This window comes from Canis lupus, chromosome 7 (assembly GCF_048164855.1).
Source record: "Canis lupus baileyi chromosome 7, mCanLup2.hap1, whole genome shotgun sequence".
Classification (NCBI taxonomy): domain Eukaryota; kingdom Metazoa; phylum Chordata; class Mammalia; order Carnivora; family Canidae; genus Canis; species Canis lupus.
In genome coordinates, this window is record NC_132844.1 from 3,659,647 (window position 1) to 3,680,616 (window position 20,970).

At 40.0% G+C, this 20,970-nt stretch overlaps 1 long non-coding RNA gene across 2 annotated transcripts in view; it reads right to left on the bottom strand.

The window, feature by feature from the left end:
- LOC140636480 (uncharacterized) overlaps positions 1 to 20,970 on the bottom strand; it is a 36,932-nt gene that overhangs the window by 2,615 nt on the left and 13,347 nt on the right. The window contains exons 2-5 of one of the 2 annotated variants that reach the window (XR_012033665.1): positions 15,970 to 18,739; positions 15,006 to 15,094; positions 7,949 to 8,100; positions 5,852 to 5,947 (exon numbers count right to left, since the gene is read on the bottom strand). This is a non-coding gene — a long non-coding RNA (uncharacterized lncRNA). The remainder of the gene's footprint in view (positions 1 to 5,851; positions 5,948 to 7,948; positions 8,101 to 15,005; positions 15,095 to 15,969; positions 18,740 to 20,970) is intronic. The other variant, XR_012033666.1, reaches the window with a different exon arrangement.

The following is a 20,970-nucleotide window of genomic DNA, read 5'->3' on the forward strand; positions in this document are numbered from 1 at the left end:
CAAATTCTTACCTCACATCATTGCAAAGATTAATGTAACATGGGTCATAGACATAAGTGTAAAAGTTAAACTGGCAAACTATGGAAAACAAACTGAGGGTTGATGGAGGGATGTGGATGGGGGATGGGATAGATGGATGATGGACATTGATGTGATGAACACTGGGTATTATATGTAAATGATGAACCACTGAACTCTGCTCCTGAAACCAATACTGAACTGTTATGTCAACAAACTAGAATTTAAATAATTAAATAAATACATACATACATACTCAAACTATAAAAATTCTGTAAGAGAATATAAGATAAATAAATCTTTGTGCCCTCAAAGCAAAGGTTTCTTCAATGTGACATCAACTGCACAACCCATAAAAGAAAAAAATTTGATAAATAGGATTTTATCAAAATAAAAATCTTTTGTTCTTCTAAAGTTACCATTCAGAAAATGAAGAGATAAGTCAAAGACTGGAATAAAACATTTGCAGGTTATATACCTGGTTTTAAAAAACCTGTCATAATTCAGTATTAAGAAGCCATCAATTCAATATTAAAATATGAGCAAAATATTTAAATAGAATTTCACCGAAGAAGACATATGAATAGCTAATAGGCACGTGAAAAGATGTTTAATAGCATTAGTCAGCAGAGATATGTAAATCTAAACCGTAATGAAATACCATTAGATACCCACTAGACTTGCTAATCCAAACAGCATCAAAATGAAGTTTTAACCAGAATGTGGAGCAACTAGAACTCTCATGCATAGTTGACTAGAATGTAAAATGGTATAATCACTTTTAAAAAGTGTATCAGGTTATTTTTTCTTAAGTTAACCGTATACTTATTTTAAAACCCTATTTAATTCCTAGGTATCCTCTCAACGGAAATGAAAACTTATGTCCACACAAAGACCCATGGAAGAATGTTATAACAGCATTATCCAGAATATCCAAAAGGCGAAAGCAATTTAAATATCTATCAATTCGTGAAGTGATAAACAAATGTGATATATCCCCACAATGGAATACAAGTCATATTAAAAATTATGAACCATGATTTCACACTGCACTACAGATGAACTTCAAAGACATTGCATATGCAGAGTCATAAAAGACCATATATTGTAGGGCTTTATATGTAATTTCTACTAGTTTATATGAAATTTCTACAAATGGCAAATCTGTGAGGGACAGAAAGCAGATCTGTGGTTTCCAGGGACTGGGGATTGGCTGCAAACAGGCATAAGGAACATTCTGGGGATGATGCAAACGTTCTAAAACTGGGGTTATGGTGATGGTTGCACAGCTGTATAAACTTATTAAAAATTATTGAGATGTACACCTGCGCAGTTTGAATTTTATGGTATTTAAGTTATGCCTCAATAACTAAGGAATATATAATAATGGTATTAAGCATAGTGTAGTATTTAAACCAGACAGTAGAGAGCCCAGCAATAGATATACACAGGAATTTGACATGCAGTGAAATGGCTTTACAAATTGACAGAAAAAGGATATACTACAAATAGTGCCAGGACAGTTACGTATCCAAAGGAAAAAAAAATTATTTTCCTTTCACACAATATGAAAAGATAATTTCCAGATGTATTAAACACTGGAAATTAAAAAACAAGTTGTTAATATTTTTAGGAGAAATTTTGGAAGAATACATTTATAACCCCAGGGTTAAAAGGGGTTCCTAAAGAAAACAAGCAAAAACCTATGAAAGAAAGATGGTAAACTGAAAATTTCTAATCTTATTACAGTGAAGCATAACATAAACAAGGCAAATGATGACATCAAAGAAAAAAATTCGTGCAGTGCCGATTTTAGTTAAATCTGACAAAAGACTAGAATGTATCAAGACCTGCTAAAAATCAACAAGGCAAAGAAAAACCCAAAAGTGGAAAAAGTGTATGGCCAGATGATTTACAGAAAAGAGGACATAAATAGCCATCACATATATTAAATGATGATAAACATCACAAGTGATTATTTTAAAAAACCATTTAAATAAGTATGTGACACCATTTCACATCCATTCAATTAGCAAAAATGAAGAAAAGTCTGACAATAGAAGGAGCGGGCAAGCATGTGGAGAAATGGGTAACATCCAAACACCAATGGTAAGGGGATACAAATACTTTTAAGAGTAACTTGACCATGTTTAGTTGAATAAAACAGCAATCTTCAGAACACAAACATTTAGAGAGATGTGCAGACATTCTAAATGGCACAAAGACATGAAGAAATTTTAAAAATTCTACACTGAATTCTATACTTGAGTCTAGGATCGCACTGTATGTTGACTGGAATTTAAATTAAAAACTTGAAACTACAAAAAATTATATTAATAAATTAATTTTCAGAACTTTACCTTCCTTATATATATTCACAAAAGCAAAGGCAAAGGAAGTTGCAACAAGTATTAACATACAATTTTGTCTTATTTAATCCAGAAGACATACTCATGACAAAACTTTGTCTTATCTATGTAAAATTAGAATATTATTTTTTTAATATTTTATTTATTTACTTGAGAGAGAAAGCACAAGCAGGGGGAGTGGTAGAGGGAGTGGGAGAAGCAGATGACCCACTCAGCAGGGAGCCCCTGTGGGGCTGGATCCCAGGACCCTGGGATCACCTCTAGAGCCCAAGGCAGACGCCCAACTGACTGAGCCACCAGGCGCCCCTAAAATTAGAATATTAAAGATAAGTGAACAGTATGTTGGCAAATGCCAATCCACCATTAAGTGTGTTCTCTCTGCATGCAGCCACTGTCTGTAACGGGGAAGAACTTGGTAAGCATTCTCATCCCCTTATGTCTTGATTCATGCCGAAGTTTCCAAGATATTAACGTGATTATTTAAAGTGCGTGATACAGTAGAAAGATTTCATCGAAACCAGGTACATTTGCAAAGGTTACCGAAAGTAAAGAATTGTGACTTTTCTCAATCTTTACTGAGTCATTGGATTAGGCAGGCTAGCTTTAAGTGAAAAAAATTAATAAATATAATTAAAAAGTGTTTGGCAGGTCTTGGAAAAGCCTTTTTGGCATACTTTCCAGAAACTGAGAAAATAGATAACTTTGATGAAACAATCCCTTTGAAAGAGAGATGACTTCTCTTCATGAACCACATGGATGGTAGCACATATTCCACTCCTCCTGCAGCCCCCAAAAAACCAAAGGTGACAGTCCTCATTGCAGGCTGACCCTTGCAAGCGCCGCAGTGCTGATCACTGCAAGCGGATTCTCAGACTTTGTCACCCTGACCTTCCAACTGGAGCCTACCTATCAGAAGTGAATGACCATCCTTGTGTGTGTTTAGGATCTGATAATATGCTGATGACTGTGCTTTCATTTTCAGAGTGCCTTTCTTCTAGAGTTGTTCAAGGAATGTTCCATGTGGCCTTTACATTTTTTAATTACATATTAACAACTTTATGGGGAAATATAAGCAGAATCATCAAAAAAGAAAAATCCCAGTCCTTTTCACCATAAAACCCCAACTAATGTCAAGATACAATGGTCTCTCCTTGCTTTAATGTTGCACAGATATAATTTTTCATAATTGCAATAAGTATACCCATATTATTTAAGGTTTTTTTTAAGTTTTTTTAGTTAACATTACAGAATCCAGATTTTTTGCACCCCTTCCTCATTTACATATTTTAAAAGAACGATGTGATATTCAGTTTGCTAATATATCAGATTATTTAACCAAAAAGAAGTGAAACGTCTTCTAATTCTTTACTTTCAATAGAACTGAAGAACCTAATTAAATTTTTGACTTAAAAAAAGCTTGTTAATAATTATTGTGCTCGATTGTTATCTTAATTTTGGTTTAAACACAAAAGAAGTTTAGAGAAATATATAATTCTGTTACAGCAAAACAGTAGTCTAGACATTTATTTGAATAAATGGGAATTAAGCTGACACTGAAACTTATTTCATTCAACTTCATGTAATCTTCACTTATGTGAACTGATTGACAAAGCCCATCTCATTTAGAAATACCTTTCGAGTACAATTTTACCTTTATCAAATTTTTAACGTATTTTTGTGATCTTGAGCACTTCTATAATAATAATAACTGTAATGCTAACCTAGTACAAAACAATTTTAGAGCCTAGTGTCACAAGAAAGTTAAAATTTTTGTTTCAATGTACCTTTATATTATTGTTGAAGAAAACTTGATAGACTTTTCCATAAAACACTTTCAAATATAACAATATAAGATATTAACATCAAATTGAGAAACATGAAATGGAAATATGAATTTGCAAGGTAGAAATTACAGTGCAAAATTTCCAATTGTTAAAGAAAGTGCTCATGTATTTTTAAAAAGGTAGGAGAGGGCAACATTGCTGATGTTTATATTCCAATTAGTACATTTTAAGGATACGGTATGAACTTTGCCATTAAATGCCAGTACAGATCTTCCTTGACTTACGATGTGGGTTACGTCCCAATAAACCCACTGTAAGTTGAAAATATCATTAAGTCAAAATGCGTTTAATGCACCTAACCTGCCAAACGTCACTGCTTAGACTGATCTACCTTAAACGTGCTTGAAACATGTCCTTTTAGCTTACAGTTGGGCAAAATTATCTAATGTAAAGTCTAATTTATAATAACTTGAATATCTCATGTAATTTATTAAATACTTTAAAATGCTATTTTTAATGAAAAATAGAAAGATTGAATGGGTACAGAATGATCGATTTTAAGTGCATTGGTGATTGCGTGGCTGCCTGGGAGCTACAGCTTGCTGCCGCTGCCCAGCATCATAAGAAAGTATCTACTGCACTTCGCTCACTGGGAAAAGATCAAAATCCTAAATTCTAAGTATGGTTTCTACTGAAAGCATAGACAGTGCTTTTGCGCTATCGTAAAGTCAAAAAATTATAAACCAAACCGTCATATGTCAGGGACCATCTGCATTTGCAGATTACTAGCATCCATGTCTTTGCAACTAGTTAAAGTCCTGTCAAAAGATTTTAACTATCAGCTTAAGATGTGTGAAGGGTTTAGTTTTAGTTTTTAGTTTAGTTTTTTTGACATCTTTTAGGTTTTATTTCTTTTAGGGAAATGCAAGCAAACATGTATAAAGACCTCTAAGGAAGAAGATGATCATGTCTTTTGACCAAACAATTACATTCGGGGCTCAATGCCTCCTGCAACCAAGAGACGTGATAGGTCAGGATGTTCGTTGCCACACCATTTGCAATTCCAGCAGAAACTGGAAACAACTACTTACCAAAAGAGTAATGGATAAACAAATGGTACAACTCCAGACAAATATATATATATATAGGGAAAGCAGATGATTTAGACCAATGTCACTCAAAGCACATTCTATGGACCAGTATCAGTTGGCAAACCATCTGTTACCAATCTGTGTCAAGATCGTACTAAAATTGAAAGCGATTATTTAAAACTTTTATAGCAGCTTGACAGAGTAATTTTTATCTGTTAAATATAATAATAAAAACTGTGACTTGTCTTTAGTACATCTGTTTTATCATATTTTCTCTAATAATACATTTATTGTGTTTTAATTAGACAGATGGTACATCATAGACTGAAAATTAAAAAAGAAATCTTTACCAGAGTTGGAGCAGTGATCTTGAACCAGATAAGAAAGCATAGATAAATCTGAAAACCATAGCATTGAGTATAAAGAGAAAATTTGAAAATTATGTGTACATTGTGTTGCCAATGATTTTATACATAAACACGTACATCATAAAATATATATTACCCAAATAATAAAATATAAGCAACTCAGATAGTAAAAAATGTAAGTATGTACTGATAAGCAATGCATGAGAATGATATACACCGACCTCTGAGTAACTTTGAAGAAGATGGGTGGGCAGGACAGCAGATTCATGGAGGGATGGGGGCTTCCGCTGTATCTTTCACTTCTTTTTAAAATATCTCTAAAACAAATATGACAAAACTTTAAGATTTTTTTAAAGCTTCCTTGTGAGTATCCATTATATTGTTCTCTATCTTCTTTTATGTTTGAAATATTCCATAATAAAATACATAAAACTAAATCAAAGTTGTTTTTTTTTTTTCAAATGCAATATAAACTTCAGATTGTTGGAACTTTTCCACAAAAGGAAAAAAAAAAAAAAGGGAAAGAGATCTAAGAGAAGATGAAAGCTTTTCTACAGTATCTGGCAAATTTAACAGATTATGTGCCTTTCCAAAATCATCCATTGAATATCAACTATGTGTGAAGAACCATACAACGTCTTAAAAATAGGAAAAACTATGTGTTGAGGATGTAAGATAAACTATTTGGAAGAAACCTGAGACTGAATCAAGAGCCTACTAAGCCAGATGTCTTGATATGTACCCCAAAACAAAACTGGATCTCTGTATCTTCTTAGACAGGCAGGATTTTACCTTGAAAGGGACAAGGTTCTCTTTGTTATTATTACTTCACTTCCCCACATTATCATTATCTCCTATGATACTGGTCTTAGCAGTGTCACCTGATGAAATGACATTTTTAGGAAGAGTCTGAGGCTCATAAGAGAGATTACAACAGATGCTGGGCAGATGTTTCCCTCTGCCTTTTATTTTATTTTATTTTATTTTATTTTATTTTTTCAGAAGTTGGGTAAGCGTGATCTTTATGCTGCTGTTTAACTCTGCAGGCCAGCTGCCTCTACAGCAGCCCTGAACAAGTGGATTTCCTTTGTGTGTCTGAAATCATCTAACAGCAGACGTCGGCCTAGGGGTTTCCATCACTCAAGCGTGCTGGGCTGCCCTATCACCAAGCGCTGGGAACAATGGCTCAGAAACAGTGGTTTCCTATCCCGTTTCATTAAATGGAATGTGAAGTAAAGGGAATTTGACCTCCTTGAGAGGATGCTTTCTTTGACCTCTGAGAAGTTTGTTGTTGTAGAATGAACATGCAATCACGGGAGAGAGGTAAAAAAATGAAGCTAACTGGACAGCTCACAAATCATTTAACAGTGTGCATGGGACTTCATAGTAATAGGGTCAGGGTTTCCAGAAAAAAAATAATCTGATAGTGACTACAAGGATACTAAAAAGTAGAGATGCTTCTGTGTGTCCCTGAACAATGAGGACACAAGAATAGCAATAAACATCCTTCATTAGGGCTCTGTCCCTCTGGGGTCTGGTCACTTCAGATATCCTTCAGCGGAAGCTTGAGCAATTAAGATGGCTGATTTCCCAGGAAAAGAGCTTTGTTCCTTAGCACGACCAGCACAAAGGCTTAGGAGGCCGTCCGTCCGCGTCCGAAAATAGCAGGCCCCGTTGGAGGGTCTGACATTCCTCTTGCCTTAATTCATGGCCTAAATTAAAACGGACTGTTTATTGGAACTAGGTATCCCACTGTTGAATTAATCTGAGAGAAAATTGGGATATTTTCTTGGATTGTTCGCAAGGCCTTAGAAATTGGCCTCGAAGAATTTTGCCGGCGCTGCTTTAGAGTCGCTTTTCTGGTCTGCAGGGGAAACCTCAGGGCTATTTGACTGAGAAAAGGAAAATGAAATCCGCCTGAAATAAGTCTTCCGTTAGTTGTGAAAGCCTCTTGCTGCACTGTTGGTGTTGAAAAACTAAAACCTGAGACAAAAACTCGGGCGGATAGAAACATCGAGGTCAAGGGTTCCTAAGCTGCTTTGGTCGTACGACGGCACGCCTCGAAGAACCTCAAGGCCACCCAGTTAATTTTCTGCCACTTAAATGTTTATGTTAAAATAGAGATGCAGGAGCAGAGGAGAGTTTCGGGGAGTCGTAGGCCATTCCCTCCTCCTGTGCACACCCCCCCCCAGGGGGCCCTGGGAGCTGGTAAGGGCAGGCCCAGGATCCTGCTGCTGCTGCAAAGTGGTAGCAAACTCACGCAGACCCTGTGCACCGCCTTTCTCCGGCAATTAAATGGGAAATAACAAAGTACCTACCTCCCTCACTATTTTGAAGAGTGACAGCTCCAACATGCGTCAAGCACGTGGTGCCCACTACAGGCAACTCACACGTGGTAGCTGCTGTATCGTTTAACTGGGTCGTTGCTCCACTGAAGACAACATCTTAGCAATGGCGGCATCTAGAGTGGCTTACACAAGTACTGGGCTTAAAATTTTGTGAACATCTGTATGTGTTTCAACATTGAGATATAGATGTGCAATTTTTTTTTAGATATGCATATTTTAAAACAGAAGTGGGACCCCTGGGGGGCTCAGTGGTTGAGCCTCTGCCTTCAGCTCAGGGCGTGACCCCAGGGTCCTGGGATCGAGTCCCACATCGGGCTCCCTGCAGGGAGCCTGCTTCTCCCTCTGCCTGTGTCTCTGCCTCTCTCTTTCTCTCATGAATAAATAAGCAAAATCTTTAAAAATTAATTAATTAACTTAAAAAACAGAAGGAAACTACCACAAAATGTTAAATGACTGTGAATATAGTGACACTTTCTTTTTAACTTTTTAAATATTTTCCAGTTTTAAAACAATTTTTCTATTTTCCAAAATTTACTTTTGTAATAAGAAAAAGGAATCCCAAGGGATGCCTGGATGGCCCAGACCAGCAGCTTAGTGGCTGCCTTTCGCTCAGGTCATGATCCAGGACCTGGGAACCACCAGCACTGGGTTCCCTCGCTCAGCAGGGAGTCCGGTTCTCCCTCTGCTCTTCCCCCTCCACCCACTTGTGCTCTCTCTCTCACTCTCTCTCTCTCAAATAAATAAATAAAATATTTTTTAAAAAAAGAAAACAGAATTTCAAAAGGAAATAAAAGATAATAAGTTAAAATTCTAGCTTTCAGTACCTTATCGCCTGGAATACTTGGATTCCATGCCCTCTTAAACAACCTGGACTCTGACCTCTTCTTACTATTCCCTAGTTGAGGAACAGCTTTCAATTTGTGTCTGAACTTGATTTCTCTAAGAAGAAATTTCCAGCTACGTTTAAGATTGAGGCTGTTCACAAAAGCTCCAGGAATGGGTTTCCCATTTACTGTAACTACAACTCTTTGGGGTTTTGCTTTTTCTGTAGTAGAAACACCTACAAATGTAATTGCAGATCCTAAGGATTAGTGTTAAAACAGCCCATCCTACTATTTGATACACAAATCAGAGTGTTCATCTTATTTACTCCATTTCCGACAGAGCTAAGGCGCCAGGGTGGCCTAAGTGGGGAGATGGGAAATTTAGTTCCTCTTCAGAAACACCAAGAGATTTAAAAAAACAAAAAACAAAAAAACAAAACAAAACAAAACAAAACAAAAAACAACAGTTTCTGAGGACCTTCTCCAACCCTAATGAATCAGAAACACCGAAGAAGGAAGTCAACAGGAAGGAACGACCTGTATGCTACTTGAGTGATACTGGTAATTGGCCAACTTGGTACAGTTATAGTTTGGGACCAGTTAATATTAGGCGAAAGTGTGTTTGTCTGAAATTTAACAATCGTGGATAGCTCTATTTTATATTGCATATGTTTCATCCTATTACAGGTATATACTACATTCGCCCATGTTCTACGTATGTAATGTATTTTTAGATCTACTTGATCAGTTTTCCATCACCTTGAGTAAATTGGAATGTTCATAACTGTTGATAGGCAAAATAATCCTCATTCAAAATGTTATCTGAGTTTTATTTATTTGGTCCAATATTTGGGTGGTAAGCCCGTCACAATTTCCCTTAGAAGGATTCTTTGTTTTAAGCCTATTGGTTTCCAGTTACAGAAATGCAAAGAGATTTTTCTGGCAGGACACTCAGTACTTTTGGCTCCTTGCATTGGACCAGTTCTGAAGTTGAAAGGTGTTTGGAAAAGGGTTCAGAGGAAGTGGAAAGTGACTCTCTAATAAGGCATTATTACATCAGGTTTATGTGAACACCAAATGAATGTCCAATTGTTTGTATGTGAATTGTTTGGCTTTCTTCCAGTCCAACTATAGTATCAAAGTGTTGTATAAGTATGTTCTGATCCAACTTTACTGATTTTAGGTGCTTTGATTTTGGCTGAAAGGCATCTTTTCAATCAAGTTACAGACACTGGTGTAACTTAAGGAATGGGTCACCTAATAATGAGAGAGTCCTAAATATTTTGCCAATCTCTTTCTAAACAAGTAAGCCTTTTGATTTTTCTACTTAAATTATATAAAATGTATGGGTCTTGGGAAATAAATATAAAATAAAAACGAGAGCAATCTTTTCCACTAGGTGAGAGATATTGGTAGAAGTAGAAAGTAGTTTTCTGCACTCATTTTTTACTGTAAGAATGATTCGACCGGGCAAGGAACTTGCTGGACTCCATCTCCCTACGCCTTAGAACTTGAGCACCATCAATCCTAGTGACTCAAGTCCAGCATATTTGTTTCCAAACTTCATATTTAGAATGTGATGTGCATTAAACTAAAAAGAAGATTCTTGAAGGATTTTATCATCCGCCAAAAAGAAGCCCATGGCGATATCGTTTTCTAGGATGAGACTGCTTTTTAACTAGGACCCCCAAATTCCCAAGGTTTAAATTCGAATATTCAACTTTTCAAGTAATCTATCAGTGTACACTCCAATGTCACGCTCTCAAAATTAAAATCCCAAAATTTCAAACAAAGGGATCATTTGAGAAAAATGAATGGTGAGCCATGGTGGCCTGGTATGTCAGTTTTGATTGTAGTATCTTAAGAGTGATTCTAAGATAAAAGCTTAGCTTCATTTTGTTAATTATGAGATAACTTATCATGTCACCAAAGGTGAGCTTTTTTTCGTAAGATGAACCAGGTTTGGAGAAATTCTGAGTCAATAATAAAAAACAACAACAACAACAAAAAAAACCCAAGTCTCAGTGCCAAGATATTCTGAGTCAGAAGTACGCTGGTTTCCTAAATCTTACTTGAGAACCCTTCAGAATCTGAAGACCTTGGGACAAAGTAGCAGTTCATTGTCATCCCTTTCCAAGTCACACTCACTGGAAAGTAAGTGACCATCCAAGCTGGAAGAGACCAAAAAGGGGGCCCTAATAGCTTCAAGGCAAATGAGGGAAGGAGCAGATCAAAGAAAGTAATATAATTCCTTCCTTGATAAAAAGCTGATACTTTTCAAAGTTGCCCCAAACCAAAGGCCTCTTGTGTTCCAATTTATTTAGAATTCTTTTTAATACCACGCATTCAAAGAGTTCTTTCCTTCTCAGGGAAATTCGGGGGGGGAAAATCATATTTAATTAAGTAGTCAAAAGAATGAAAATTTCATTTGAAGTTAAATATTTTTGAAATATTTGGCTTAGCCCCCTAATGCAATGCCCAAAGTGCCTTCAGATTTTTATTCCTAAGTGGGTTTTCAAATTCAATTAAATTCTCTGGCTTCAAAGCTACTTAAGAAATATTCTGGGCCAAAGATATTTCAGTTACCTTTAAGCCCTCCGGGGAACGCCCCTCCAAAAAAGTCAGGTCATTTATTCTTGAAACTCATAAATGTCAATGCAAACATACCCTGAAGGTTCATTTATCATATAGAGGTTGAGTGAACCTATGATTGGAAGTAAAATGAATAGTAATAACTTCTGAATATGTTCCATATTTTTGTACACTCTGCAGTCTCCGGTATCAGTTTTCATTTGCTACTCCAGAGCTGGAATTTATTAAGGTATATTAGGGATAGAACCCAGATTCATATTTCAAATATTTCTGCCAGTCTCCCATGCAAAAGCAAAAAAATAAGTGTTCATTGATACTGATAATTCCCACCACTGCTGACAAGTTTCACTGTTTTTTTTTCTTCTTTTTCCCAGCTGAGAAAATATTTGCTGTTGAACATCTGGCTGAGGAATGTGGAAAGTCCAAAGGCCTGGTATAGTATCTGAAATGGACTTTTTAAAGACAAGTAACATGGAGTATTAAGCGGTTTCCCAGAAGTGAATTTTCAGAGAAAATGCCCCATGTCACTTCATGAGAGTCAGAACCTCCTAAGAGTGGAGGGGTCGAATTAAGGGTCAGTATCAAGAGTTTGCTGTGGTGTAGACACCACGCTGTATGTAGACAGTGGCTGTGCCAGGCGGGTACTAGCGAGGGCATCTGCTCCTCACACATCTACTCCCCGTCGGGGACGGAAGGGCAAAGCTCTCAGACTCCACGGGAGAATGTCCTTCCAGCCTGTGTGAGCAGCAACCGCCCTTGGAAGCAGGAGGACCCTACGAGAACCTTCTCCCGCTGACTCATCCGGGCAGACACGTGGCCATCTAGGGCTGAGTTCAAGGAGTTGCTGTGCTGAGCGCGTGTGTGGGTAGGAGTGTGGCCAGTACAAGTCAACATGGGGAGAGCCTGCGGCAGATTAAAGAGTAAATTGGTACACGTTTGTGCAAACACGTACAAACCAGCCTCTTCGAACCAGTATGCTGAGTTCCCTCTAGTGGGTCAACAGCACAGGCCCAGTAAGTGGGTACAATTTCCCATCCATGTGCCTCTACTTACATCAGTTTGCATCTACTCACATCTCACTGCAGAGCCCTTGTGTTGACTATAGTCCTGCACCTCAGGAACCCCACTCACTCTACACGCGGGAACCACAGGTAGTGTGAAGTGAACCTCGCCAAAATCCGGATCATATATCCCAGGAGCCCAAGAGCCCCAGGGCCTGGCAATAGAGATGTCGGCTGCCTGAATTTAGATGTGTCCCTTTCACATACAGAATTTTAGGTCTGAGAAAGAACAGAGATCATCGGGCCCAAGCTTCCCATCTGCGAGAGTGAGAAACTGGGAGAGTGGGGCAGTTTTTTCTGAAATTATACAAATAAGTAGCAGATCGGGAGCCCCGACCTCTTTCCTCCATGCCGCAGAGATGCCCAATGATCCTTGTCACCAGGTCTCGGGTCCTGATAGCGCGTAGTTTTGATTTAGAGTTTTTGGCAGTTTGGGAAGCTGTTAAATTCTTCTGCAATACATTTAGTAGGGCATTTTTTTTTTTTTTTTTGGAAATCCCGACATGCTGCCGTGGGGATCATGAGATGAGTGTGGGGAAACTGAGGCCAACGAAAGGGACTGAGGGCTGGCAGGGGGCTCGTGGTGCCATGTGACCAGCCTCAGCCCCGAGAACAGGCCTCCCTCCCGGGGCTCCTGCGCAAGGCTCAGCTCCCGTATCCCTCGCCCCTTCTTTCTCTCTTTCTTATTTTCTTTTCTCCTTTTGTTTTGTTTGGTTTCCTTTGTAGCAGTTTGACAGACACAATTGGGAGGGGACCAAGGGAAGAAAAATATACAAATTCTTTCGGATATGTGCCACCTGATACCCACTGTATTATCAAGAGGAATTTAACCCCTTCCCTTGAAAAAAATGATCGTTTCTATCAGAACGGTGATAATTTCCTGACTTAGTGATTGCCAAGTGGCATGACGGGGTCTCCTGAAGGCAGTAAACATTTCTCCCAGCTCGGGGAGGCGTCAGCCAGGGCCTCGGGAGCCCCCGTTGGCTTGTCGTGCCCCTGGATCCTGCAGGGAGGGAGCAGAAGCCAGCAGGCCGATCCAGTTCCTGTTTTGTTGGGAGCTTCAACCCCTGGCTTCAATTTTCCCCGGTAAGTCCTGTTTGACAAGCCCTTGTTCCCACACAGGGGCTCCCATTTTCTCATTTTTCAAGATGAACATAAAATGGACTATTATTAACAGAACCAGAGAACTGGGAACAAGCTTAGGCTCTTCCCTGTAACAAAACCAAACACAAACAAGCACGCGGAGGCCCCAGCCCGTGGGAGGAGAGTCACGACCACCCCTGGACGACAGCCTTCCGCTCCCTGGAGGCCTGTGTTACTCAGGGACCTCCTCGGACTATAATAAATTAGTCTGACAAATTATGCCTCTCACCAGACTTATCCATTCTCAGCCTTTCTGAGAGGGGTTTGAGCAAAGGGCGCTTTGTCCGCAAGTGACATGCTGAGGGCATCTGTTTAGCAGATTCCTTTCCTGAAGGGCCCGTGAAGGCTGCTGTCATCAGGATGGAGGTGGGGGGCGCCTCGTTCTTCACTGTCCCGGAGCTCACCCGCCGTGTGTCCCCGTCAGTCTTGCCCCCACCTCTCCGATCTGTCCCCCCTGCCCTCTCGAGTCCCATCTCTGCCCCCAGAGGGACGGCTCAGCCAACACCACATCCTGTTTTGCAGAACCGTACCTGCCCCTCAGACAGCTCACAGATGCACTTTGTTTTCTTTTGCTCGGAGGAAACCCATTTCCCAAAGATCATAAAACGAAAGCTGAGACTTCGATCAATAAATATGTTACTCTAGTGTCCCTCAGCAGAATCATTAGGGTTCATTGGTCATCCCACGGGAGATGAACAGCAGGCGCCTCCATGCGCAGACCCTTCGAGAAGGCATCGCCAGAAATACCGGAAAAAAATTACAAACCCTGTCCCCTGTTTCCAGCCTTGCCCTCCCCATCCACTCCTCACGGAATCCTCTAGAGTCCTCTTTCAAAAATGTGAATCTGAGCGCACCGTAGACCCTGGCTTAAAATCCGAAATAATTCATCGCACCTGTCTTAATCAGCCTAAATCCCTTCACAAGATGTAGAACATAGTTTAGGATCTGGCCACCGCCTTCCTCCAAGACCCGTCTTATCTTTGGGGGCACGATCCCAGCTCCCCGGCAACCTGTGCCCCGATCACACCGAAACGCAGGTGTGCCTTATATAAAGATGTGCCCCCTCTCACCGTCACTTCCGGGGCTTGACCCCTGCAGCCACTTCTGCTTGGGACAGGCCTTCCCCTCCTGCCCTCCTCCTTCGGGCATTTCCTATTTTTTCTGTCTGGGCCACCATTGCCTTGGGGAAATCCCTGGGCCTCCGAGGTTGGAGCTCAACCCACTCAAGTGCAGCCATCAATTCAATTACAAGCACCTATTTTCTTCTTCTTCTCCCCCCACCCCCACCCAGTAGAACCGAATAAGCCATTATCGTCCCAGCATCTAGTACAATAACTTATACAAAAAGGGAAAAATGTAAGAGCTTATCCAATGGTGAGCCAGCTGCTGTAAAATCAGAACTTTTACCTGGTGCCCTGTTCATGGTGATGGTAACATAGCCTTTATTCCCAAAGAGCTTGTAATTTGGATGGGGTGACGATAATTCATCTGTAAATCTTTAATGAAAGAAAGGAGACGCGTGAGAATTAGATGCAAATGATGTATTAGTTTTTAGAAATTGCTATAGCAGTTGATAAGGACAGGGCATCGCAAACTGCGGAGCCGGGGGCGCTCTCTTGGGGGCGAGATTACATCTAAATTGTGAAAGCTGGACTACTTGAATAAAGAAGAGGACAAGGGAAGAACTGAAGGATCAGTAAAAGGAAAGGTCCACATGGAAAAAACATACACATAGGACATGTCCAACAGGCGACGATTAGCTAGTTAAATCTGGAAAGAAGAAAAGGAAGAGTTTCATGGGACAATTCATTTATTTAAGCAACACACACTGAGAGCAGTGCCTGGGTAGAGGGGCAAATCGAAGACCATGAACTCCGGCCTCGCGGAGTTTGCCCTCCAGTGCAGGGATGAACCTAACCACTCTATTCAGCTCCACAATTCTTTAATAGCAAAACAAAGTCTGTAAAGGTTTAAAAATTGGAATTTTATCCTGAATGTGTCAGTGAAACTGGTCTGAACTGAACTCCTCTTTATTTTAGCTAATACACATATTTCTAGGTTTGGCTTCGGAAATATTCACGTATTTGATTACAGAACTTTGCTAAGGATAAGATGTAATATATGGTATATGCATTGCATTCTCTACTAAACTCTGAAAATGGCTAAATTCTGAAATGCATCTAGGATCCCAAAGATTTGGGTCAGAGATTGTGGATCTCAGAGTGTGGTTAGGAAGAGTGCCATGAGAAAAAGAAAACATGGAACAGGTTAAGGGAAATCCAGAGGACTGGAAGGCGGCATGGGAGCTGGGCAGGACTGAATAGGGGAGTCAGGGTTAGGCTTTGGGGGAAGGGGAGGCACCTTTACTCACAGAAGTGAGAGAGTCAGCCGAGCAGTCACCCAGGGCAGGAGTGCATCATGCTGCAGAACCGGGACGGCGAAGGTCCAGGAAGCATGGGGACACCTGGGGCAGCTAAGGAACTGTAAGGAAACACAGAGACGAACAAGGAGAAGAGTGGGAAAGAAGATGGGAGGAGTGATAGGTGGTCAGATCACATAGAATTGCTAAGGCATTTCAAGGTTTGGGGTAGAAGAGTGACATGATACGACATACCTTAAAACATCATTCCACTTGCTCTATGGAAAATAAGCTACAGGAAATAAGGGTCGAGTCATAGAGACCGATTAGCAGGGTATTGCAATAAGCCACCTAAGACGATGCTGATGCAGCCCAGAGTGGTGGTAAAGGAGATGCTGCGAAGTAGTCAGATTCCAGACAGATTCCGAGGAGAGTCAATAGGATTTCTTAATACACTGGATGTATGTATGAAAGAGGGGAGTCATGAGTGACTCCAGAATCTGAGGCCTGAACAATCGGAAGAATGGACATGTTACCATCTAAAATGGGAGAAGCTGTACAAGGTTTTGAAGGGACGATTGGGAGTGGTTTTGTTTACGCGTAGTTCAAGACATCCGTTGGACTTCCAAGAGGTGATGTGGAGCAGGCAGGTGGACATACACGTCTGGAGTTCAGAAGAAAAATCTGGCCTGGATATAAATTTGGGATTATTAACATAGCGTTGGCTTTGAAAGTCATGTGACTACATGAGAACTACAAGGAGGTAGGTGTAGCTAGAGAAAAGACACCCAAGAACCGAACCCTGAGAAGCGCAGAAGATAAATACAGAAAGAATTACCAGTAGAACGAAGTAATCACATCTCCTACCAGCCTTCCCAAGGAGTATAGAACTCGAAATAGTGTGAATGAGTCCAATCATCCCTAGATATGGGGTTGAGAGATGTAAATAAGACATCCTAGGAAATGAACACTCATTTCCTGGTTCTTAAAATATTGGCTGGGAATGGAAACAAGAATTTATTAGGCCATTGCAGCTCTCCAATGCCTAATGTACTCCTGGCAGGATTCAAATCAACATAAAAGCATGTCATTCGGACCTAATTTTTATTCCCACAGAGATGGAAGAAATGTAATAAATGCTTTCCCTTACTATAATAATAAGTATCAATTATGGTAACAATGGCGTTTGCTGCTATGGAGAGCGCTAATATGCAGCCTCTAAAAGGTGCCAACCGGGATTCTGAGTGCTTTATGCTTGGAAACCCATAGACTCGCACTGCAACCCTATGAAATAGATAACACTATTAACAAAGAGGTTAAGAATACCGCCCCAGATCACACAGCCGTGAGTGGTGGGACTTGGATTGGGCCTCCAGCACTTTGATCCCAGAATCTTCTCGCTTGACCATCATGCTAACACTTGCTACTTGGCATGTGGTTGCTGTCATCAGTTCTAAAGGTGAACCTATTCCTCCAGGGCGATAGAATGTGAAAGCAAACAACTGACAGGATATCTGGGATTGGCATCAGAGGACACAGACTCGGGTGTATGCTCTTCCACTCTCCAGCCATGTGCCCTGACTTAACAACAGAACAGCCTTGACCAATCTCTCCTGTGCAAACATGTCCAGGATGGCAATGGCCCCTGCCTCACACTAGTTGCAAGGTTCAGGGCAAGTATATGTGAAAACAGTGTCTTCTGTGTTGTAAAGTCCACATGTCAGTTATTTTCTAGCATCTGACATATGGAAGGAAACATTAGTGGAAGAAAATGTCTTGTTATAATGGCACTGGCTCAACTCTACAGAGTGACAAGGTGCCATGCCCAGTCTTCGAGGGACGAAGCCTCATTGTGTTGTCATTGTCCCCAGAGGCCAGATTTTGGTCCTTTCTTTAGGCTTCTTTCCCCTCTCTTTTACTCTGTTCACAATATACTCTCATGATCCATTATGCTTCTGACCTGAAAAGGTAAAGGGCCAATTACGCTCAGCCACCTACGCTCAAAACACGGCTTTGAGGACAGGTCTCTGAGCCGGAACCTGTGCAAAACACCAGTGGTAGTAAGCTCCTTGCCTGGATTATGCGTCTTCAAGTCTTCCGGGGTGGCAAGAGCACAATTATTTTTGAGAAAGTGAAACGGTGACAAAGAGTCTCTTAACATACTAGCAATCTTTATAAAGTTGACTTGGTGCATCAAGGGGTTTCTTCTTCTTCCAACATTTCACCTGAAGGTACTGGTTGCAAGGTCTTTGCGCAAGCTGTTTGCCATTGCTTCAGGATGTGAACTGGGAATGAAAAGGTTCTTTCATTGGGAGCTGAGATGTTTACTAAGGACTTTCAGAATCCACTCTGCAAGGCTAAACGTTGTGAAGTTGACTTCAACTGATAGTCAATGACTCAACTTTCATTCTCTGCTCTGATGAAAATTAATTACTTTTTTACAAGATTAGCAGGGAGCGAAATCTCTGGAGATAAATGGGCCAAGTAACCAAGATTGCTTCACTGTCATATTTATCAGTCCTGTAGCCTGTGTGAATACTGTCCATTGCTCCCGACTTCCCACACCATGATCCTGAATTCTGCGTTATGTTTCTGTATGGGATCCCATTAGGGAAACTCTCAAATGCAGAGTCAAAAGAATACAGTATCACTGCTACTGAAGCCACGCTGACTTCTGGTATTTTCCAAGGCCACGTTCCATATTACCTTTGCCATGAGCACCTGTTGGAGGTCTCACGTGACAAAAGTCGAAACAAATTCATGCCACTTCTGAGAGAGCAATCTAGAGGGATAGGAGAAATAACACAGGAAAGAAACAGATCTATTTCTCTCTGAAATTGGCTAGAAAAAAATTAAAAATTAAAAAATAAAAGTAGAGCTCAGTTTTCTGCTGATGATGCTTTAAAACAAGCTAATATGTTCAGGGGCAATTCTTTCAGAAAGGCTCCTAAACATTGAGTTTGAGAGTAACAAATGATCCAATTATCCCAACCAAAGCTTTAAGACATCATCTGGCTCAGTTGGTGGTGAGACATTAAAGAGTCCTACAAAAAGTGCTGAGTAGGATAAAATGCAATCCTATGAAGAGGAAGAGTTGCTAAAAACTTCTAAGCTCCTTTTCATTATTTATCAAACTTGAAGAAATCAAATCAAAAATAATCTTTAAAATGGTCCTCAGAGATCCAATGGTTAACTTCATCACTAGCCAGCAAACAATCTTCCTCAAATACAAATTCGTAGTGTGCTTTTCATTATCCAATAACAAGCAGAATGTTCTCAGACATTCACTCAAAGGCATGTCAGTCAAAGCAAAGGCAGGATTTTAGTAAAATAATTGGGGCCTTTGATATCCACTTAGGTCCTTCTTTGTTTCATTGACCTACTCAGATTGACCTACTCTAAAAGACTTTGAAAGTATTCTGTACTGTAGCCCTCTGTCCCCACACTTCACCCCCACTTTATATTTATAAATTTACAGAGGTATATGGCAGTCCTGCTCTCTGCTGAAAGAGACTGTAGAATCCTCTCAAACTCTTAGTTTTCACTTTTTAAGACAGCTTTATTGAGATATAGTTGGCATACAATCGATCAATTGCAAACAAAATACAATTTGATAAGTTTTCAAATATGTATAGACAAATAAACCATCAACAAAACCACGATAATTAAAATTTCCATTTCCCCTCAAAGTTACCGTGTGTTTCCTTTCAATTCCTCCCTTCTTCCTTACTATGTACCTCCCTGTCCTGAAGCAACCACTTCTATTCTCTGTCACTAGAGATTAGTTTGCAGTTTCTAGAATTAGAATAATATAATAGGTAACATGTTTTTGTCTTGATTCTTCCTCATAGCATAATTGTTTTGAGATTCAATCATGTTATAAAGTTCCCTTTTTTATTGCTGAGTAGTATGCTATTATATGGATATATTACAATTTCTTCATCCATTCACCTACGTCCAAACATTTGAGCTCCTGTCCATTTTTTGATGCTTTGAAACAAAACTGCTATGTGTATGTATATATATATATACACACACACACACACATATATATATATATATATATATATATATATATATATATTTGTATACAAGTCTGTATGGACACATGCTGTCACTCCTCTTAGTTAAATACCTACCAGTGGAATGGCTGAGTCATGTGACAGGCATATAATTAGTTTTTTTTTTTTTAAAGATTTCATTTATTTAATCGTGAGAGACACAGAAAGAGAGGCAGAGACACAGGCAGAAGGAGAAGCAGGCTCCCTGCGGGGACCCCGATGCAGGACTCGATCCCGGGACCCCCGGATCACGCCCTGAGTCAAAGGCAGATGCTCAACTGTTGAGCCACCCAGGTGTCCCTATGATTAGGTTTTTAAGAGACTGCCAAGTTATTTACCAAAGCGATTCCCACCAGTGGTGTGTGAGAATTTCAGTTCCTCCATATCCTCTCCAACACTTGGTATGATCAGTATTTTTAATTGTAGCCATTTTACTTTGTGTACTAGTGTCTCCTTATGGTGAAGCGTGAATACCCCACTCCATCAGACCAACCTTTGTGTAATTATTGAGTTAGGAACGACACCCATGCAAGGACTTTGAGCATGGATGCTTGGTGATCCCTCTGCTACAAGACCTCCTGAAAGCTTCTCTCCTCTCACAAAGCACCTACCCCTGCCTCTCAGCTACTGCTCTCTTTACCCCATTGTTCTTCTGTCTCTCAAATGGAAAAAGGCTTCACTTATTGCCCTGCTCTTAATCTGTCTTGGGCACATTCTCACATCAGCATATATGGGTTCACGCCATCTCTTTTCAGAGCTGCGTAACACTTCATTTTCTGGAGGCCCTTTAATGTACTCGATCACTCTCTATGGCCATTTCCGTGGTTTCCACATTTCTGCTACTAGACAAATCTTGTGTGTGCCTTTCTATACGCATGGAAGTCTTGTGAGGAGAGCACCATGTATTTGTTATTAGTACTGTGGCTGCATGCTCTCCAGAGCACGTCCTTCT